This window comes from Galeopterus variegatus, unplaced genomic scaffold, assembly GCF_000696425.1.
Source record: "Galeopterus variegatus unplaced genomic scaffold, G_variegatus-3.0.2 Scaffold704, whole genome shotgun sequence".
Taxonomy (NCBI): domain Eukaryota; kingdom Metazoa; phylum Chordata; class Mammalia; order Dermoptera; family Cynocephalidae; genus Galeopterus; species Galeopterus variegatus.
In genome coordinates this window covers 274,237-294,198 of record NW_007726815.1, presented here as the reverse complement: position 1 = coordinate 294,198, position 19,962 = coordinate 274,237, and the positions used below count along the sequence as shown (strand labels likewise).

General features: G+C 38.3%; 1 protein-coding gene and 1 non-coding gene across 2 annotated transcripts in view; one reads left to right on the top strand and one right to left on the bottom strand.

The window, feature by feature from the left end:
- Positions 1-19,962, top strand: part of BRE (brain and reproductive organ-expressed (TNFRSF1A modulator)) — a 334,059-nt gene that overhangs the window by 217,895 nt on the left and 96,202 nt on the right. The gene's annotated exons all lie outside the window — the stretch shown is intronic.
- On the bottom strand, positions 7,195-7,268 carry TRNAI-GAU. Its single transcript has one exon. It is a non-coding gene; the product is annotated as a tRNA-Ile (tRNA).

Here is a 19,962-nt window from a genome sequence, read left to right as displayed (position 1 = left end):
GGCGGGACCGGGTCGGTGTGGGGGACCCGACCCCCGGGGGGGGGGTGCCGCCGCACTTCCCAAGTGGCGCACTATCCAGTGCGCCACCGGGCCGGCCCCTTCACTTACTTCTTTTAAGTCTCTGTAATGTTCTGCTAGGGCTGCCTCATATTTTAGGATCTAGGTTTCTCATTTCAAAACATTTGTACAAAATGCTTGAGGCCAGAAGTATTTTGGATTTCAGAATTTTTTGGAGTTTGGAACATTTGCACTATACTTACTGATTGGGCATTCCTAATCCAGAAATTCAAAACACTCCAATGAGCATTTCATTTGAGCATCATGTGGGTGCTCAAAAATTTTTGGATTTTGGAGCATTTTGAATTTCAGATTTTGGGATTAGACATGCTCAACCTATAATTCCATAAGAAAAGGTGCTCTTCTAAAGGCTGCTGGGAAACAGATTTGATCTTTTCTAGCAGTTAGAAATCTTAATTCAGGTCACATCAACCCACAGCCTATTTTATTCTATTTATCTATGTGCATCAGTCAGTAATTTTAGGAAGATCTTCATGGATGAGTGTCATCTAATTCCTGGAAATGATATTCTACTTGTTTGTGTAGGTGTAGGTGTCTCTGAAACCTTGAGATAGAGAGTTGAATTTGTCATACTGGGTAGTTGATAGCACATTATCATCACTACAAGGCCCCGCTTTTGCTTTCTTTTACTTCTTCATTTCTCATCTCCACTCTATTCCCGTTCCCAATAATAATGTTCTTGGCTATTTCTGTGTCCTTAAAAATATTGTGTGTTGGGGCCGGCCCCGTGGCGCACTCGGGAGAGTGTGGCGCTGGGAGCGCAGCGACGCTCCCACTGCGGGTTCAGATCCTATATAGGACTGGCTGGTGTGCTCACTGGCTGAGCGCGGTGCGGACGACACCAAGCCAAGCGTTGCAATCCCCTTACCGGTCACGAAAAAGACAAAAAAAAAAATATTGTGTGTTGTCTTGTGGACTTTATATAAGAGTTGTTTTCATTTACATAAATGATATACTAAGGTTCTCATTCTGTTTCTTACATTCACTTTTTTGGCTTTATGCTTTCGAGGTCTTTTCTTTTACATTTAGGTTGTTGAATCTGATTGCCACATCGAGTTCCATAGGCATCCACCACATTTTTCTTTTCTTTCCCATGGTGATAAACAGCTAATTTGTCTTAGCTTCTGGCAGTGAACATCATTGCAGCACTGCCAGATTGCCCTTCTGGAAAGTCTGTGCCAGTTTAGAGCCCCACTAGCAATGCTTGAGGATGGGAACATCCTTGCCAGCACTTTCTGTTATCCAAATTTATAGTTTTTTGTCAATCTTTATGGTATCTTGCTTTAATTTGTATTTCTCTTATTACAGCTAGGTTTATCATCACTTTCTTTGCTTTTACCCATTTAAGTTTCCCTTTCTGTGAATTGCCTATTCATGTTTTTTACTCATTTTTACATTTGTTTCTTGTTGTCTTTGCCGAAGTTCCTTGATACTAATTTCTTATTTAAGTCTTCTCCATTATCTTTTCCCTGTAAGTTACCTATCTCTTCATTTTGTCTATAATTTCCATTTTTTGAACAGAAATCCTTATTATTTATCCTACTTAAACTTTTGTAGCTTTCTGGAAAAATATATAATTTTGTATTTGCATTGAGCTAGAGGCTGCAGTAGATGGTATGAAAATATGATGTTTAGGCCAAGACCTTAGAGAATTCCAGAACCAGCCTGATCTCTGAAACCGAAGAAGTGTGCAGAATGTATTTCCTGAGAACCGTTAGAGGGAATATAAGCACTGGGACTCAACAATTACACACAATATGCACCAAGGCTGGAGTCATTTGTGGGAATTGTACTGGCTCTTTGGAATATCTTTTCTCACCATATTTCAGAACAGGGTCATTTCTAATGCCCAGATTAAGTACAGAGAGATCAGTCATTAAATTCTGATACAGTCTGTAATTTCACTGAGTGGGGAATATTTTAATATCTCATTACCATATAATAAGAGTAGCAACTTTATTTTATAGTTTTATCAAAACTTTATTGAGTGCTTATGGTATATCTATCAGGTATGTTCTGAGAGCAACACATTTCTTATCTCATTCTGTCTATGCATCAACCTGGTAAGGTAAGTATGACAGAAATAATGTTTTGAATTCAACAAATCCCATTTCATATTCCTCAGTTCTGGCCACACAGAAAACTACCTCTTAGCGCCTTGTAGTTGACCTGGAACATGCATGTAACAAGTTCTAGTCGATGACACATGAGCAGAGTTGACAGTGTCACTTCAGTTTGGGTTAGTAAAAAGCCTCTTTTTAAAATCAGATTCTCCAGTCACTCTTTTCTTCAGCCAGCCTGGATCACTGGATCATTGAAGACAACTACCAAGACAGTCATTTATACGCTGATAGTGGGAAAGGGGTATTTGTTACTGCAGCATTGCCTAACCTATCCTAACTAATATTACCCGTACTTTACAAACAAAGAAGGTACAAAGAGATGAACATACCCAAGTTCATCCCAGTGTAAGTCTGATACCAGAGACCACTGTCTTAGCTTCAGTGCAGTTCTTCCTGTGAAATTAATGAGATTTTAAATTTAAGCTGGATTGGGTCCCAAACCTTTTGTAGATTATAGAGTGAAGCTAAGTAACTTTGTACGTTTTAATTAAATAAAAATTACCTACCAATAAATAATGTTTATATATATATATATATAAAAACATTTATATATATATAACTTATAGCAGTAATGGATGAATATAAATTTATTCCTCCTAAAGGGCACTGGAATAATTTGGCTACTTCTACAGGTGTGAATATTTTTTTTTTACCAACAATTCAACATTTAAAATATTAGAAATTCTGTTGCAGACTTTCTTTTCAAATTGGAAAGTTTGTTCAGATTATCCCATGGAAAAATAGAAAGCTTTCCTGTACGACAGATATTGAAGGAAGGATAAAATTTTGAAGGCTGGAGGGGTTTCCAGGTGAAGAGGCCTGCAGTGAGCAGATGCATTCATTTTCCAGTTGTTGAGCACCCACTATCCAGTTGTTGAGCAGCCACTTTCCTGAGTGTTTGGGATATATATTTTAACAATACAGACATTCATTTTCCAGTTGTTGAGCAGCCACTTTCCTGAGTGGGATATATATTTTAACAATACGGACAAAAATTTGTGTCCTCCTGGTGCTTATATTCTAACAAGGATAGGAAAGGATAGGGCAGTTATTTACAAAGCTGCAGCTTGCAATAAAGGAAATAAAGCTCAAAGGTAAATAGGCCCCCTCGGGAACCTTGAATGCCAGCCTGAAGAATTTGAGTGCAATCCAGCAGGAAGTAGAGAGCCATGTGACTTACAGAGGGGGATGACATGATCAGACTTGTGGACTAAGACTCCCTTTTGGACAAATGGAATTCAGGAATATTAGAAGGATCAAGAATAGGGAGTAAACGGAATTATGGATATCTTTTCTGAGCCTTAGTTTTTCTTCTGGGTTCTAGATGATGGTGATGGTGATGGTGACGATCCTGGCTGATGAGGTGGTGAGTGGGGGCTGAAGCTCTACAAGCGCTCCACTTGCCCCACTGCTCTTCTTGCTAAGCCACGTATCTTTTCTTTGGCAACATTCCTGAATCCAAAGGAAGGGACATCTTTTTGTCATTCATCTTTCAGAGGTGGCATCTTTTTATAATTTGCAGAAAGATTCCTTCTATGCCTGCAGCAGCTCTGATTAAGTGGCAGTGCTGGGACTTCAGTCTTACTAAATACAAACCCTGTGAGATTTTGCCACTATTTACTACTCTTACAACACTATTTGCCATTATTCTTATGATACTCTCTGCCACTATTCAGTACTATTACAACAGCTACTCCCACTACTGCTGCTTCTGTGAGGAAGAAGGAAAGAATAGCAATCTGCCATCTCTTCAGTGCTTGCTATGTGCCATTCAGCACAAGATTCAGTCATTTACATGCATTATTTCATTTAATTTTCAAAATCTTCCTGAGAAGTAGGTACTGTTACCATTTCACTAAGTGACAGAATAGGATTGAAGCCAATCTTTTAGATTCCAAATCTGAGGACTTAACCACTATACCAGTATCTCCTCTGAATACTTAAGGATGAAATGTTTTAGAAAACAAAACTACTACACTATTAGAAGTCAAATAAGATAACAACAACTAAATTTTTAAAAAAACAAACCTGAGCAAGAGATAGCATTAGTCCAGTTACCCTGTCATGGTAGGTACTCAATAAATGTTTAACTTGATGTGTACATATAAACATTTTGAATGCTAGCACTTGAGGGAAAGAAAAACAGGATTAAATGAGAGACGTTGTTAAAGTAGATACAGAGACTTTTGTGAAAATTCTGATGGTTGTTTCTGGATACTTCCAAGGGATTTTAAATTTGACAGGATAAGCTGACAGTTAACCAGGTCTAATTTCACTTCTTTTTCCTTAATACATGTATGTCTGGTTCACTGCTAATTACCGCTGTGCTTCTCTGTGATTTAGGACCCTGGTTTCCGCTCTTATTGTTCTCATTTTTGTTGTTTCTTTGCTTCACAAATGGAACAAAGACAGGGAATACATTCTCTCTGAGCATGTCATCATTTCATCAAGAATTGTGAATGAATGGGGGAAGGTGTTAAAAGCTGTGTGTGTGTGTGTGTGTGTAGTCATCATTTCATCAAGAATTGTGAATGAATGGGGGAAGGTGTTAAAAGCTGTGTGTGTGTGGTGTGTGGTATACACCTGTGAGAATGGGACTTGCAGCAGATTTCACTGAGCTGTGATGGCAGGTGGTTAGCTCCTGGTACTGCTCTTCAGTGTTAGTGCTGGTCTAGAACAGAACAGCCTGGCCATAATCAGAACAGACTTGGGGTGGCACAGAGGGATCCCAGCTCCAGATATTATGTCTATAACCAGCCATTTATGTTTATGAAACATTTCCTAACTGGATGTTGCTATAAGAGAGAGAAAAAAAGCTGGATTGTTTGTTTAATTTATAAGTACTGTGGACAGTGGTTTTGAGACATCTCAAAAAAATTTTTTTTAATTAGCAGAAATTTCCAACCCCAATTTGTACACCTTAGAATCAGAACCTAGCATGGTGGGACTGCCTGCTTATCCAGTCTTTCTCTTGGGCTGGGTGGGGGGAAGGAGGGGGACCTGAAGCACTACCTTCTAGGCAAATTCTTCCTTTATTGTACCTTTCCTACACTTTTTCTTTCTCTTGCATACCTGCTTGAATGCTCACCCTTTTTTTCTATTCTTCAGAAATAGGAAGATTCATTACTAAACATTTGTAGCCTCTAAGTATTTGTGTAGGATTTGGCAAACCAACCAGGGTGAGCACAACCTCTGGAGTTGGCAAGTGGGGTGATGGGATAGCACCTTGTAACATAGTCTGTCTAGCTGCATCAGTTCCTGATGAACTGACTGTAGGTTTCACTCCTCTTTCTTCTTTGCTCTTTGGCATCCTTTCTCTTGGGAAACTGGAGGTATAGGCAGGTGGTTCTAGTCACAACTCTGCCTTCACAGGCTCTCTGTGTTCTCAGGGAAATCCTTTAATATGTCTGGGCCTCTGTTGCCTGAAATGTACATTGAGGCTAAATTAAGTCTGAGGGTCCATAACAAGTTATTTGCAGTAATAATTTTTATATTCATGGTCAGCTCACTTGTTCACAGTTGCTATTACTCCCCATTCCCACAGCTCAGAAATCCTTTACTGGCTAAATCCACATTTAGCCACACACCACAAGGTGGGTGTGTGTGTCCAAAGCAGGAAGTCAACACTTCTCTCAATCTCCTGATTCTTCCTTAGAGTGGAGGTAGCATTGGGGTGATGATTACTTTGTTTATCTCTGAGGTAATTTGTTTTCTATAGTAGCTGCACTGGGTGGAGAAGGTTACGATTAACTATTAGCAATCTGCTAGGATTGGCACCCCACAAATTGGAGGTGAGGACTTTGACAATAATAGAGACTTTGGACTTTAGCCTGATCTCCAGATTCTCTCTGGAAGGTGTGGCTTGAGGAAAAATTTACCTTGATAAGGAACAGTAATAATTTTAAGTTTCTAGACACTGAATTACAAGCATTGCTAGCAGAGAGAGGGGAGTGATGGCCTGCCAGATCACACATATATATGCCGGCATATACAGATGTGTATGCTGTAATCATGCTGTTGTCACGTTACTCACCATGCATTCACTGAACACCCATGTGCAGGACACTTACCCAGCCACCGAGGGTTCTTGATTCCTCAGAGCCAGTACTAAGGACTGTTTTTTCTTAGGTATTTAGCCTGCAGTTAGGGTTTCCTGTCATTAGGAGGCAGTGATTTTTGTTGATTGCGCTACATAATCCAATCCTAGGCACTGAGATATAGACATGTTTTAGCTGGGATGGAGATTCTAGTATGATTTTCTTTTTTGGAAATAAAATTATTTAGTAAAATAATCTTAAACTGTAAGGCTAGATACTTATATTTTAAAGTAATTAGCATAGAGAGAAATCTAAAAGAAAGCCAAGGTCTAGGTATAATGGGGTATACCCATTATACTCACATACCCCTCACTGTTTTATTTGTTAACCTGCGATTCCATTTCCATAGTGTCTAAGAGAGGAACTTTCCCTCCTTTAATGTGGAAATCCCTAGGCTTATATATGGCTCACTGGCACTGTGGGTTCCCATAAGTCCTTCTAGCTCTTCAACACTTATCCTCTTGAAAAAGAACAGTCTGCAAAGGGGAGCAGGGGAAGGAGGAGAGCCTTACTTCCCTGGTTCTCCTCCCTGGTTCTTCTCCATACTTACCTGCCTTTTGTTAATTCATAAGGCAATCAGTACCTATTACATGCCTGAGATGGAATTTAGTTCCATAGCTGCAAAAATAAATTAGAAAGACACATATCTGCCCTTGAGCTGCTGAGAGTCTAGGGAGAGAGAACAACATGTGTAATACTAAATTGTGCTATGTCATTGAAAGTACAGTGTTTAAGTTATGAACACAGTACATTAGAAGAATTAGAAGAGAATGCTAGTAACTTCCTGAAAGGCTAGGGAGTGGGTGTTTCACGGAGCTGTAATGATGGTTGAGCTAGGTTTTATCTGATTGCTGATTTTTTTTTGTTTGTGTGTTTGTTTTTTAGTTTTTGGTGGCTGGCCAGTACAGGGATTGAACCCTGGACCTTGGTGTTATCAGCACCACTCTCTAACCAACTGAGCTAACCAGCCAGCCCTGTGCTGTGTATTAAAGGCAGACTTAGGGCCGGCCCCGTGGCGCACTCGGGAGAGTGCGGCGCTGGGAGCACAGCGACGCTCCTGCCGTGGGTTCGGGTCCTATGTGGGAGTGGCTGGTGCGCTCGCTGGCTGAGCGCGGTGCGGGCGACACCACACCAAGGGTTGCGATCCCCTTACTGGTCACGAAAAGGACAAAAAAAAAAAAAGGCAGACTTAAAGTCTGCCAGGTCACAAAGGTGGTAATAAGAGATAGTATTTCACCTTCACAACTCAAGAGAAGAGAAAGATATGAAAAGTATGTGCTCCAGTGACTTTTTTTTTCAATGAAGAAGGAATCATTTTCTGTTTTTCCCCTTGAGAGAGAGAGTTATAGAATGCAAGAGAAAGAAAAAGCAAGGGCAAAGAAGCCTCCCTCCTCCTAATAGCTGGTGCCAATAGAAGCTCTTGGATTAGGTGTTCCATGAAACTGAAGTACAGTAGCAAAGCTTAGTCATTAAATACTTTTGGCTAGTCCCTGAGAAATGAATCTCCAAGGGATAAGGAAAAAAAGTGCTTCCTCAGAGCAGATTTCTTGAAATGATTATATTTCTTCTAAACAAAACATTTTAAACATTTTAAAATTTTAAGCAGAACACTTAACAGAAATTTTGGAACAGAAATATAAAGTGATTTTATCCCCGTGTTAACTCTTAATTCCTTATGCAAATGAAGGACAGTAGTAGAAACAATTCAAATTTTTAAAATCTGATTTCAGAATGCAATTTATATGATTTGGTTCTCTAAGCCTACCATATACTTTACTTGGATCAGTATTAAAATGAATTTGTATTCCCCGAGTGAATAGTAGCCAAAACCTTCCGAGGGGACACAGAATTTCTAATGTCAATCTAATATTCTATTGGTCACTTAAAAAAAAAAGTTGTTGGGTAGATTTTATAAACTCCAAGAGATCAACTGCCATCTTTATGTTGAGTTAGGTTGGGACTTAATCAAAAAAGTTTTCAAGCATACATAAAAAAGGACATAGTATAATGGATCCTAGATAATCATCCTCCATATTTAACAACATTTGGTCATACTTATCCATTTATCCTTTCTTCCTTGCTTCTTTTCTTTTTCTTTTCTTTGGAGGAGGGCTTATAGTATATTAAAACCAATCATAGACATTGTAATTTCACTTTAAATATTTCCACATATATCATTAAAAAATAAAGAAAACATTCATATAACAATACCATTGTCATACATAACAAAGTTACCAATAATTCTTTAATGTCGTTTAAAGTCGGTCTACATTTAGATTTCCCCATTTGTCTCAAATGTCTTTCTGTAGTTGGTCTGTTCAATTCAGGATTCAAACAGTCTACAGCATTTGATTTTTTTCCCCCATAAGTCTCTTAATTTAAGACAGTCCTCGCACTCTTATTTTTTCCCCCCATAAAATTTGTTGAAGAAACCAGGATATTTCGATATGGAATATAGAATGTCCCATATTCTGGAGGTGTCTGCTTGCTTCTTCATGTTGGTATTTAACTTATTTCTCTATCCCCTGTATTTCCTGTAAATTGGAAAAGCTTGAGATGTTTGGAAATCATTTTACCTGCCTTTTTAGAAAATGTAAAAATTCCACAAATTTGATTTCAGCCATGTCATTTCTCTTGTCTTCATTCATTCAGCAAACATTTGAGTGCTTCCTACATGTCAGGCACTGTTCTTGTGCTGGGTGTTCTAGGTGTTCTGTGCTCTGTTTTCTTAGCACTTCTTTTCTTCTAGTAAAATTGAACATTTATTTTTTAATTTAAGTTTTGAGTATATAATACATTCTCATGTGTCAAAACATAAACATTATGAAGAGATATGGTGAAGTCTCTCCTTCACCCCTGTTGTCCATCAGGCCATATCGCAAACAATTGTATTTTTAGTTTCTTGTATCCTTTGGAAATTTCTTTCTACATTTATAAGATAATATGAGTATGTGTTCTAAAAATATAATATTTCTAGCTTATCTTTAGCATTCACATTAAAAGTAATTTTTAAGGCTAGAGTCAATTGTTACATACACATTTTTTTAATCCTTGAAACTAAGCCTTCCTTATTACCCATCTTTTTTTTTTCGCAAATGATGGTAGTTTAATTTTTAAACCTAAAAGTTAGTAGAAATTTTTATCATAGAACACATTGCCCAATATCAGATGACTCTTAACAGTGTTATTAACAATACTTTTACAATTAGTAGTATTGGAACCGTGTTCCTGAAAACATAAAACCTTAGTGAGGATTGTAATTATCTCTTTTAATTTGAGCAACAGCCCAAAGATGCTAGGTAATTATTAAGCTTTTATATGGAGATGTCTATTTGGGAACCTGGGAAGAAACTGAACCCTAAAAGAGACTACTAAAACTCAGTAGGTACTGTATAAGAGCTTTTCTTGATCTGCAGAAGTAGTTTGCATAAGAAATAGAGGTGTTTGCTTATTATTTTTGACATATACCTGCAAATCGTCAGAAAAAATGGAATGTCAGTTACTTGATATATTAGTAACATACAGCATTTAATGAGACCAAGAAGGAAAAAAAAAAAACAAAAAACCCTGTATACTCATGTTAAAAAAGGGGGGGTTATATATAATATCAGTAAGAAGTATAACTAATTTCTTGCCACATCAGACCTAATTAACTTCTATTACTTATTTAAGTTTTGTTTTACTTTATTGAAATGTTTATATCCTATCTCTTTCCCCAAAAAATATTGGAAGTGACTTAAATAAAATGCATATTATAGGATTTAAAAAAATAGGAATAGACAAAGAATATCAGAATTAAAATACATTTTTGGTTTATTTGGGTTTCTAACATAAGCACTTTGATAAAGTTTTTGTTATTGTTGTTTCTTTCTTCCTTTATCAGAACCCATGAGTGGTTCTACCATTGATTGTGGGTATAGAACCTCTTTCTTTATCTGTAAAGGGAAACACGGAGAAGAGATTTACTTAGTTTACTCTATTTGAAAAAAAAAATACTCTAGAAATGGAGAATATCCATTATTAGAACTTTAACTTGCTTGAAAAAAAGAAAAACATTTTTTGTTTTGAAATAAAGACTCACAGGAAGTTAGCAAAAAAAAAAAATAGTGCACAGTCCTATGCATCTTTCACCTGGCTTCCCTCAGTGGTGACATCTTATATAGCTGTAGTACAATATCAAAATCAGAAAATTGGCATTGGTGTATTAATGCTAACTAGACTATGAACATTCAGTTTTCATTCTTTTCAACTTGCATTCATTTGTGTGCATGTGTGTGTGTGTGGCTCTGTGCAATTTTATCCCATACATAGGATCATGTAAACAACACTACAACACCACAATGATACAGAACTGTTACGTCACCACAAAAGAACTTTCTTGTGCTACCTCTTTGTATTTTCATTATGTTTAGGTATTTCTTTTATTTGGAGAACAATTAAAAATGATATTGTATTTTTAATGTTGGTTTCTATATGATCATTGCTAGTACATAGTAATATGATTAATTTTGCATGTTGATCTTGTATCCTACAACTTTGCCGAACTCATTTTCATCAGAATAGTTCTATAAGTTTTTTTGTAGATTCCTTGAGATTTTCTACATAGACAATCATGTCATGTGCAAATAAGGGTAGTTTTAATTATTACTTTCTGATCTGTATGCCTCTTCTCTTCTTCTCTTCCTTTCTTGCCTGTTGTATTGGCTTGGGCTTCCAGTACTCTGTTGAATAAGAGTGGTGAGAGCAGCCATTCTTGCTTTGTTCCCAGTCCTAGAATGGGAAACAGTCGTTTGCCATTAAGTGTGATGTTTGTTGTAAGATTTTTGTTGATGTTCTTTATCAAGTTGGGGAAGTTCTCCTCTATTCCTAGTTTGCTGAGTTTTTTTTTTTTTTTTTTTATCATGAATGGTGGTTGGATTTTGTGAAATGTTTTTTCTGCATCTGTTGATAATGCTCATGCAATTTGGCAGGTAAAATCTATCTTGTAACTGCTGCTTTCCCCCAGCTGTCATTGTGGGCCCCATATTGCCAGTGCTTAAATATGGTAAAAAGAGAGAGATTCCCGAGAAAGCAATTTGGGATTGAATTCATGTTATTGTTAATTCTACATTGGTGAATATCAGTAGGAGTTGATACTGGTTGAAGGTCTGGCCTTTGCAATTCTTCCCTTTGTTAACATTGCTGTAATTCTTATTGAGGTAGGTATAAATCAGAGGGTTTAGGAGCATGCACTTGGAATCAGATTTTGTTCTAATGTGGCCTTCATCATATACTAGCTATGTGTGACCTTAAGCAAGCTATTTAACTATCTAAGCCTTAGTTAGTTTCCTTATCTGTAAAGTGGAGCTAATAACTATCTCATGTTGTGAGGATCAAATAAGATAATGTATATAAAATACTTTGCATATAATAGGCACTTAATAAGTTTTAGCTGTTGTTGTTGCAGCATTTGTATATTTAATAATCACTTATTAAACTCTCTTACATTCGAAGCACTGTGCTGGCTGGGCATTTGGGATGACAGAGTTATGTGAAGTACAGATTCAGTCTTAGAAGAAAATGCCATTTAGTTTTCAGACATCCCATATGTTTGAATAAATGAATGAAAACTTTCTTCTCTTATACCTGTCCAAAACCGGTAGGTCTTTGGTGCTTGCCCTTCCACTCCTTCCCTTTGTCCTCTATCGTCTCTTGCTCCCCTTGCCCCTCTTCCCTCTCTCCTTCTCACCTCCCAGTTTTTTGGTAATAGTTAAGCTGTCCTGGGTGAACCAGTTCTACCCTCCACTCTCACCTACTCTCATGGGCATTTCCTCTTTTCCTTTCTCAAGTTACTTTTATTTTTCAGTTATTCATAGTTATCCTGATTGTATTTTAGGCCATCTTTGTCTTTAATCTCATCCATTTCATCAAGGAACCTCAGGACAGCTTTTCCTCATGTTTTATTCTCCTGTTTCTGAGCCCAGAATGACCATGATTATGACTAAGCTATCTGAGAGACACCTGAATCCAAAGTAATAATAAGAAAAAAATTAGTGACATTAACCTTTAAAAATCTTGATGGTGCCCAGAATTCCTTAATAGAATCTCTACTAAATATTCTACCTCTCCTAATTTTCTCCTAATTAAACTTTCTTTTTTTCAAATAACAGCATCAAGATAAGTTAAAAACTCTGACTTAATTTTTGTTTACTTGCTACATTTCAAAAGAATTTACTTCTATTATTTTCTCAATGCAAATGTACAGTATTTGTGCCACTTTATGAATTTTAAAAAAGCTTTTGTGGGTTGTTCTATGTGTCTAACCTCCTTTGCAACATTATTTCTAAAGGAAAATGCATTGCTCAAACTCCTCACAAATGAGCCAACGTTAGGGACCCACTTTGTTGGTAAATTGGGCACTCCCTGTACTAAATGTTCCAACTTGCAGAGGATTGCAATCCTTGCAGGTACTTAAGAGAACCAAACCAGCCTGTAAGTGCAGTATTTGGTTCATCTTCCTTGAAAAGAAAACCATCTAATTACAGTTGTCATGACAACTCTGTTTTCGTGCAGTATGACTGGACCTATTGACCCAAAGTTAAGGTTGATGGAGCACGTGTACATGTTAGTGACAGAAGCCTCATCCAGTATCTTAGAGAGTATTGGCTCCATTTCCCTCTGGCTTCTTTTCTAACTTACGCACGTTACAAGCATTTACTAAGCACCTGTTTTGTGGAGAGCTCATATAAGCCCATGAAATATTCACCATAGGAAGAAAGAAACAATACAAAACCCTCTTGTGGACATAAAATAAAATCTAAACACCTTACCCTCCACTTCAAAATCTGGCTTCTGCCTGCACATCTGACCCTTTCTTTTCCCACCTCCCCTGGCCCTATCACTTTGTCCCACAGTGGCCTCCTCCTGTGCCTCAAACACTCCAGGCTCATTACCACTGCAGGGCTTTTGTGCTTCATGTTTCTTCTGCCAGGCCTCTTCCCCAGATGTTCACATGTTTGCTCCACTTTGCCATTTAAGTCTCAGTTTAAGTTTACTTCCTCAGGCAGACTCTCCCTGCTTGCCCAAAGGTTGCCTCCCACTACCTCTCCATATATATAGTCATGCTTTTTTGACATTATGATATTTAGTTTCCTTCTTATTTTATTATTATTTTATCATTGCATTGTCTCTTATTAGAATGTAGTTTCCATGAGAGCAAGAACCTATTCATCTTGTTTATGCCATATCTATTAATATTGGTTGCATGAATGAATGAGGGGTAGAGTGATTGAATTTCATGGTGGTCAAGAAAGGCTTCGTGGATCGACACTTAAGTGTTTTGGAAAAGGTGATGGATATGGTTGGGTAGAAATAATGGCCAAAAGCATTTTATATGTGAGGAATTATCTATACTGATAAGCGCTGCGTGGAGGTAAATTTGTTCAACAAGAGCATTTTTGAGTGTCCAGCTGAACTGTAGGGAAGGGACCACTTGGAGAATGAGCATGAAGGAGGCTGGATAAGTAGAATTCAGAATGTTAAAGAGGTAGTTCAGGTTTGACAAGAGAGATACAGAGAGCCATCATAGATTGAAGAAAATAATCAGTAGGCCTAAAGCAGAAAAAACAGAAAGTCTCATGTGCTTAAGCAATTCTCTATTTGAAGAAACATGTCTAAAGTTGTAGGGTCTCAGGGTGGTGGGGTGTGGAGTCAGGGGCTAGGTCAATTAGAGACCTAGAAAATTTTTTTTTCCTTTTTGTCTTTTTTCGTGACCGGTAACGGGATCGCAACCCTCAGTGTCGCGCCCGCACCGAACTCAACCAGTGAGCGGACCGGTCCCCATATGGGATCTGAACCCTCAGGGGGAGCACCGCTGCACTCCCAAGCACTGCACTCTACCGAGTGCGCCACCGGGCCGGCCCGAGACCTAGAAAATTTTTAAAGAACATTTTAATTTCAGTTTCCTCTAGGGCAAGCTGGTTTTTTAAGTTGATTAAAAGTGTGATTTTCTCAAGCATTGAGCAGTAGATATCCACAAAAGGAATCTACTCTTTAGTTTGGTTTGAAGGCTGGGTCTCTTTCTTATAAAAGAAACTCTTAAACAAGTATAGAAGTATTAAAATTCAATGATAGTAGCAATAAACAGCATTAAAAACTATGTGTGAGGCACTTGCTAAATAACATGTAATTCTTTAATCTGATTTGTACAGTAGCCCTGTGACCCTTATTATTATTATCTGCATTTCACAGATGAGCCAACTGAGGCTTAGGGAAGTTTTAAACACTTAGCCCCAAGGTCAGTGTACTAAGTGGTCAAATTGTATTTCACATCCATGTGGTCAGTCCAATTCCAGAGCAAGGGATCTTTACCACCTCATTTTTCTGGCTTGTTCACACTTTAGATTAATTTTTTGAAAGCTTTTATTTCATGTCATGTTATGTATCTCCATGCCTTTGTTTGGGGTGCTGACTTTCCTATTAAAAGTAAATTGCTCGTTGTTCAGTCTGCAGACATTTTTTGCTTGCCTACTGTGTACAATGTATTATAGCATATTAACAACATTAATTGAAAAATTACCTAGCTGGTCATATATTGTATAACATTTGAGAAAATTAAACTCATTAACTTATATTTTCTTTCCCTAAACTTCTCTATATCTGATATAAAAGTGGATCTAATACAAGCATAAAAGTTGAAAGGGTAAATTATAGGGTTTTTTGGGTAGCTTTTTATATTGATATTTAAACTTCAGAGAAAAAAAATTTTTTTTTTTTGTCTTTTTCCATGTCCGGCAACGGATCGCAACCCTCAGTGTTGCCCCCATACCGGACCGGGGACTAGCAACGGGATCGCAACCCTCGGCGCTGCTCCCGCGCCTCGCCCAGCCAGTGAGCGGGAACCAGTCTGTATGTGGGATCCGAACCCTCGGGCGGGAGCACCGCCGCGCTTCCCAAGCGGCGCACTATCCAGTGCGCCACCGGGCCAGCCCTAAACTTCAGAGAAAATTTTGCAAGAATAGAACAAGGAACCACCTTATACCTTTTACCCAGATTCACCAGTTGTTTACATTTTGCCCCATTTGCCTTACATTTTCTGTGTATTTATATTTATATATTATGCTTATTTTTTCTTGAACTAGATGAGAGTAAATTGGGGACATGGTACAGTTCATCCCTAAATGCTTCAGAACATATTTCCTAAGAACATGGACGTTCTCTAATATAACCACAGTGCAGTTATCAAATCAGGAAATGTTTCATTGACACAGTTCTATTATCTAATCCACAATCCATATTCTAATTTTGTCAGTTGTTCCAGTAATATCCCTTTTAGCTATTTTTTACCCTGGTCCAGGATCCAATCCAGGATCACACATTGCTTTTAGTTCTCATGTCTCTTTTTAAAATCCGGAACAGTTTCTCAGACTTTATTTTTCTTGACCTTGACATTTTTGAAGAGTACAGATCAGTTACTTCGTTCCTCAATTTGGGTTCATTTGATGTTTCCTCATTATGAGATTCATGTTATGAATTTTTGGCAGCAATGCTGAAAATGACATGATGTTATATCCTGAGTGTATTATTATCAAAAGGCACATGATGTCAGTTTGTCCCAGGATTGGCGATGTTAACTTGGATCACCTGGTTAAGGTGGTGTCTATGAATGAAGTTTCTTCACTCTCATATTATTAATTTTGTCTTTGTAATTAATAAATTTGTGAGGTGATGCATTGAGACAATGTAAATATTCTCATCAAACTTTCACCCACTAGTTTTAACATCCATTGATAATTCTCTAGCTTCATCTTTCATTCTGCAGTTATTAGTTGGCATTCTACTGGAAAGAAGAGTTTTCCACCTATATTTATCCATTTATGTATGTATATCAGAAAGGACTTATTGATTCTGTTTTAGTCAATGGGGCATACACCATTACTATCATTATTTATTTTGCTGTATAAAAAAAAACCCTCATCTCATCATGTTTCCTTTTTTGAAAAAGTTATATTTTGAATGCTGTATTAGATTTCTATTGCTGCTGCAACAAATTACCACAAATTTAGCAGCTTAAGACAACAATGTTTTACCTTACAGTTTTGTAGGCCAGAAGCCCAGTACAAGTCTCACTGGGCTAAAATCAAGGTGTTACTGGGCGTTCTGGAGGTTCTAGTTTTCAGTCGTAGGACTGAGATCTGTGTCCTTGCTGGAGGTCAGTTGAGCTTCTAGAGGCTGCCTGCCTTCCCTGGTTCATGGCCCCCTTCCTTCTTCTTCAGAATCATCACTGGTGGGTCCAGCTTCTCTCACAATTCAATTCCTACCTCTTCTTTTGTCGTCATGTTTCTCTTACCTGCTCTTCTGTTTTCCTCTTCCATTTAGGACTCATGTGACTAGATTGAGCCCACCCAGATAACCCAGGAAAATCTCCTCATGTCAACGTCCTTAACCTTTATCACATCTCACCAAAGTCCCTTTTGCTATGTAGGGTAACATAGTCATAGGTTCTAGAGATTAGGGCATGGACATCTTTGGAGAGCCATTATTTTGCCTACCACAGATGCTATCCCATGCTCAGGGCTTATGCTAGGAGCTTACTTCTATTTTTTTTTTTTTGCAGCTGGCCCATATGGGGATCCATACCCTTGACCTTGGTGTTATCCACATTGTGCTCTAACCAACTAAGCTAACCAGCCAGCCCTACTTCTTTCTGTTTAATCAGGAAAAATGTCAGGCAGAGGATTACAAGTAAAGAAACTGTTCAGTGAGAGATTGTTTCATGTTAGTTTAAGAGGAATAGGCTTGTAATTAAAAGTAGGGGCTACGAAGAATATGTAATAGTAACAGAGCCTCAAAAACAGTGCTTGTAGGGTTGGGCACATCGTTGAGGAGCCAAACAAGCATAGAGGACTCAGTGCTCAAGTGTCCCTGTTGCAAAATGAAACTGATGCTACTGGGGGCAGAGACTTCAATGAACCCAGGGCTGGTGAGAAAAATCATATTGGATGAGTTGTGGCTCAGTGTTCCTGTTTCTATATTTTGTTCCCACTTTCCATAGCACCTCGGCCTGCTTCTGATGATGTACTTTCATCAATTAGTCAGTATTCATTTTGTGCCAGGAGAGTTTGTCCATTAGGATTGGATCTTTTAATATGACACATTCCTGGCTCTCTGAATCCAAATATCTACCTGCTTGTCCTATACCACTACATTAGACCAGAGTAGAATGATGGAATTAGAAGAGATTTGAGAGTTAGTTGCTCCCACCCTCATTGTGCAGACAAGAAAACTGGACACCAGAAAAGCTAAGTGATTGTTGAAGCCCCCAGCTAGTCTGTGGTGGGAGGCAGTGGGTGGGGCAGTGGTAGAATGTGTGGGTTCAGGAATCAGATGCCTTGTTCAATCCAGTGTCCATTATTTACTGTATGAGTTCTTCTGAGTCAGTTACTTAACCTGCCAAGCCTTACTGCTATCTGTAAAATAGGTCAACTTTCAGAGTGTCTGTAAGGATCAAATAAAGATAATAGTGAAAACTCTCAATACAGTGCCTGGCTCATGGAAAATGCTCAATACGTGTTAGCTGTTATTGCTGTTCTTCTAAATAGCAGCAGATTTCAATCAATAATATAGAGTTCCATAGTCTTTGAGAATAAAAAAGATTCAACTCCAGAACCAAACTGTATTTTTATACCTTGGTGCTTGTTGCTCTCTCTGTCCCCACTGAGGCCCAAGGAAGGTCTCCAGGGCACGCAGGCAGGCCCTCTCTTCCTTTGCTTCTTTCCGTTCCTGTCTGGGGGACATACTCATCTCGCGCTACATCCTCCTTCTTCCCTGTTCTGGGGCTTCTCTGACCTGGGTGGTGCTGGCCTCTTCCTTAGGACAATGAGCTTCAAGTCTTTGTCTTAATGAAAGGGCAGAGGGGAAACACGACATACTGGGAAATGCAAAGTACACAGATATAGTATTTTTTAAATGTTCCTATTAAATCATTTTGAGGTGTTTTTAAATTTTCGTTGTTGTTGTTGCTTTAATTTAGCCACAAAAAATTTAGGCTATATTGCATATTATTATGCATCTTGTTTTTTTCCTTTAACAATGTATCACACTTCTTTTTCTAAATCAAGACCTATAGATCACTCTCATTCTTTCTGGTGGCTGTGTGGGTTCTATTGGGAGATTTCTCTATAACGAGTTCAATTCCTCAGTCCACAGATGTTTACATTGTTTGAAATTTGTTGTCTATAGTGGTGGTCTGTTCTCACCCATATGAATTCCTCATTTATTCTCTCTAGTGTTTGGCTTTAGTCCTCCTTCCTAAGAGGCTCAAGTCACTCAGAGTACACCTAATATTTGTCCCAGGTCTAGAGGACAGTTGGTATGTTTGCTACTCAGGCAATGAGAATACCTGCGGCTTAATAGTTTGGGGACCTGATATGAGTGAGCTTAAGGGCTCCCCTTGCTCAAGAGTGACCATGTTCCCAAGTTAGTTCCTAGTGGAATGAGGAAACATCCAGAAAAGTGAGTTGTCCTAAGTTAGCCCCAGCCTGTACTGAGAGAAGTTGTCTTGGTCTGGCTGGGAAAGGGGGGTGCCAATGTGAGCCTAGGGACCCTGGGGCCCCTCCTGAATGTCTGGAAGCTCTGTGGTGGACCCTGAAAACTTTGATGCTCAGGGTTTGCCAGGTGGCCCAGAAGTTGTAGATCCCTCCCTCCTTTTCTTCTCTAAGACTCTGTAAGTACCTATATAGAGTTCTATGGGAGTGTTACTTTTTAGAGTGAGTAGACTCCTGAGAGTTAGGAGTGTCTTGAACTGAATCCTCACACCAAGAGGTCTGTTCAGCATGTTCTTCCATGTGAGTCTGGGTGAAATTACTTCAGGTCCGTGATGCCACTGACATGATACTGATACATTCACATACTGCACAGGCAAGATATCACACTCATACAAGTTTTTTAGTAAGTTGTGTTTACACTCCCTGTTATGCTATTATATTGCTCTATTAGTAAATTTTGAGTGTTTTTTGTTTTAAAAGCTTAAGAAAACAGTAGAAATCAAAATTCTCAACCAGCAAAGAAAGTAGTTTTCAAAAAAGTTATTAGGCCAAGCACCACTATATTTGGCCAATTAAGTTGGCATTGCTTTGTCTACATTCACCAGACCCATTCCCTTCCTGACTAACCTTTCTCTTCCCATTGCATCTTGGGCCATTGGATTCCAGAAATCTAACACTCTACCTTCTGGAATTCTCAGGTCCCCACAAGCACAGGCTCCCCCCAGGTTCCAAGCAGCCTGGCCTCTTGGCCTCCTGGACCTGCCCTGGAGTCTTTATCTGGGAATGTGTAGGCCCTTGTTTACCATCCTGACTGTTTTTAATCATTTATTATAGAGGATTTAATAAAAATAGTATTTAAACCAATGGATATTTGTAAAAATAAAAGACAGAGGTAAATAAATCATGATATTTAGAAACAGGCTCCCAGTTTTGCACAGATGGATATTAAGAGACCTGAACTCCCACTTTCTCCATTAGTAAGTAAACAATTTATTTAGTAAGATAAAACGTTTTTTAAAATGTCTTATCTTTGTTAAAATACTGACTACGTTTATTTGCCTCCTCGGTCCCCCTTCTCTTCAGATTTTCCCATGTCCTTCTTCATTATCTTTTTTTTTTTTTTTTTTTTTTTTGTCTTTT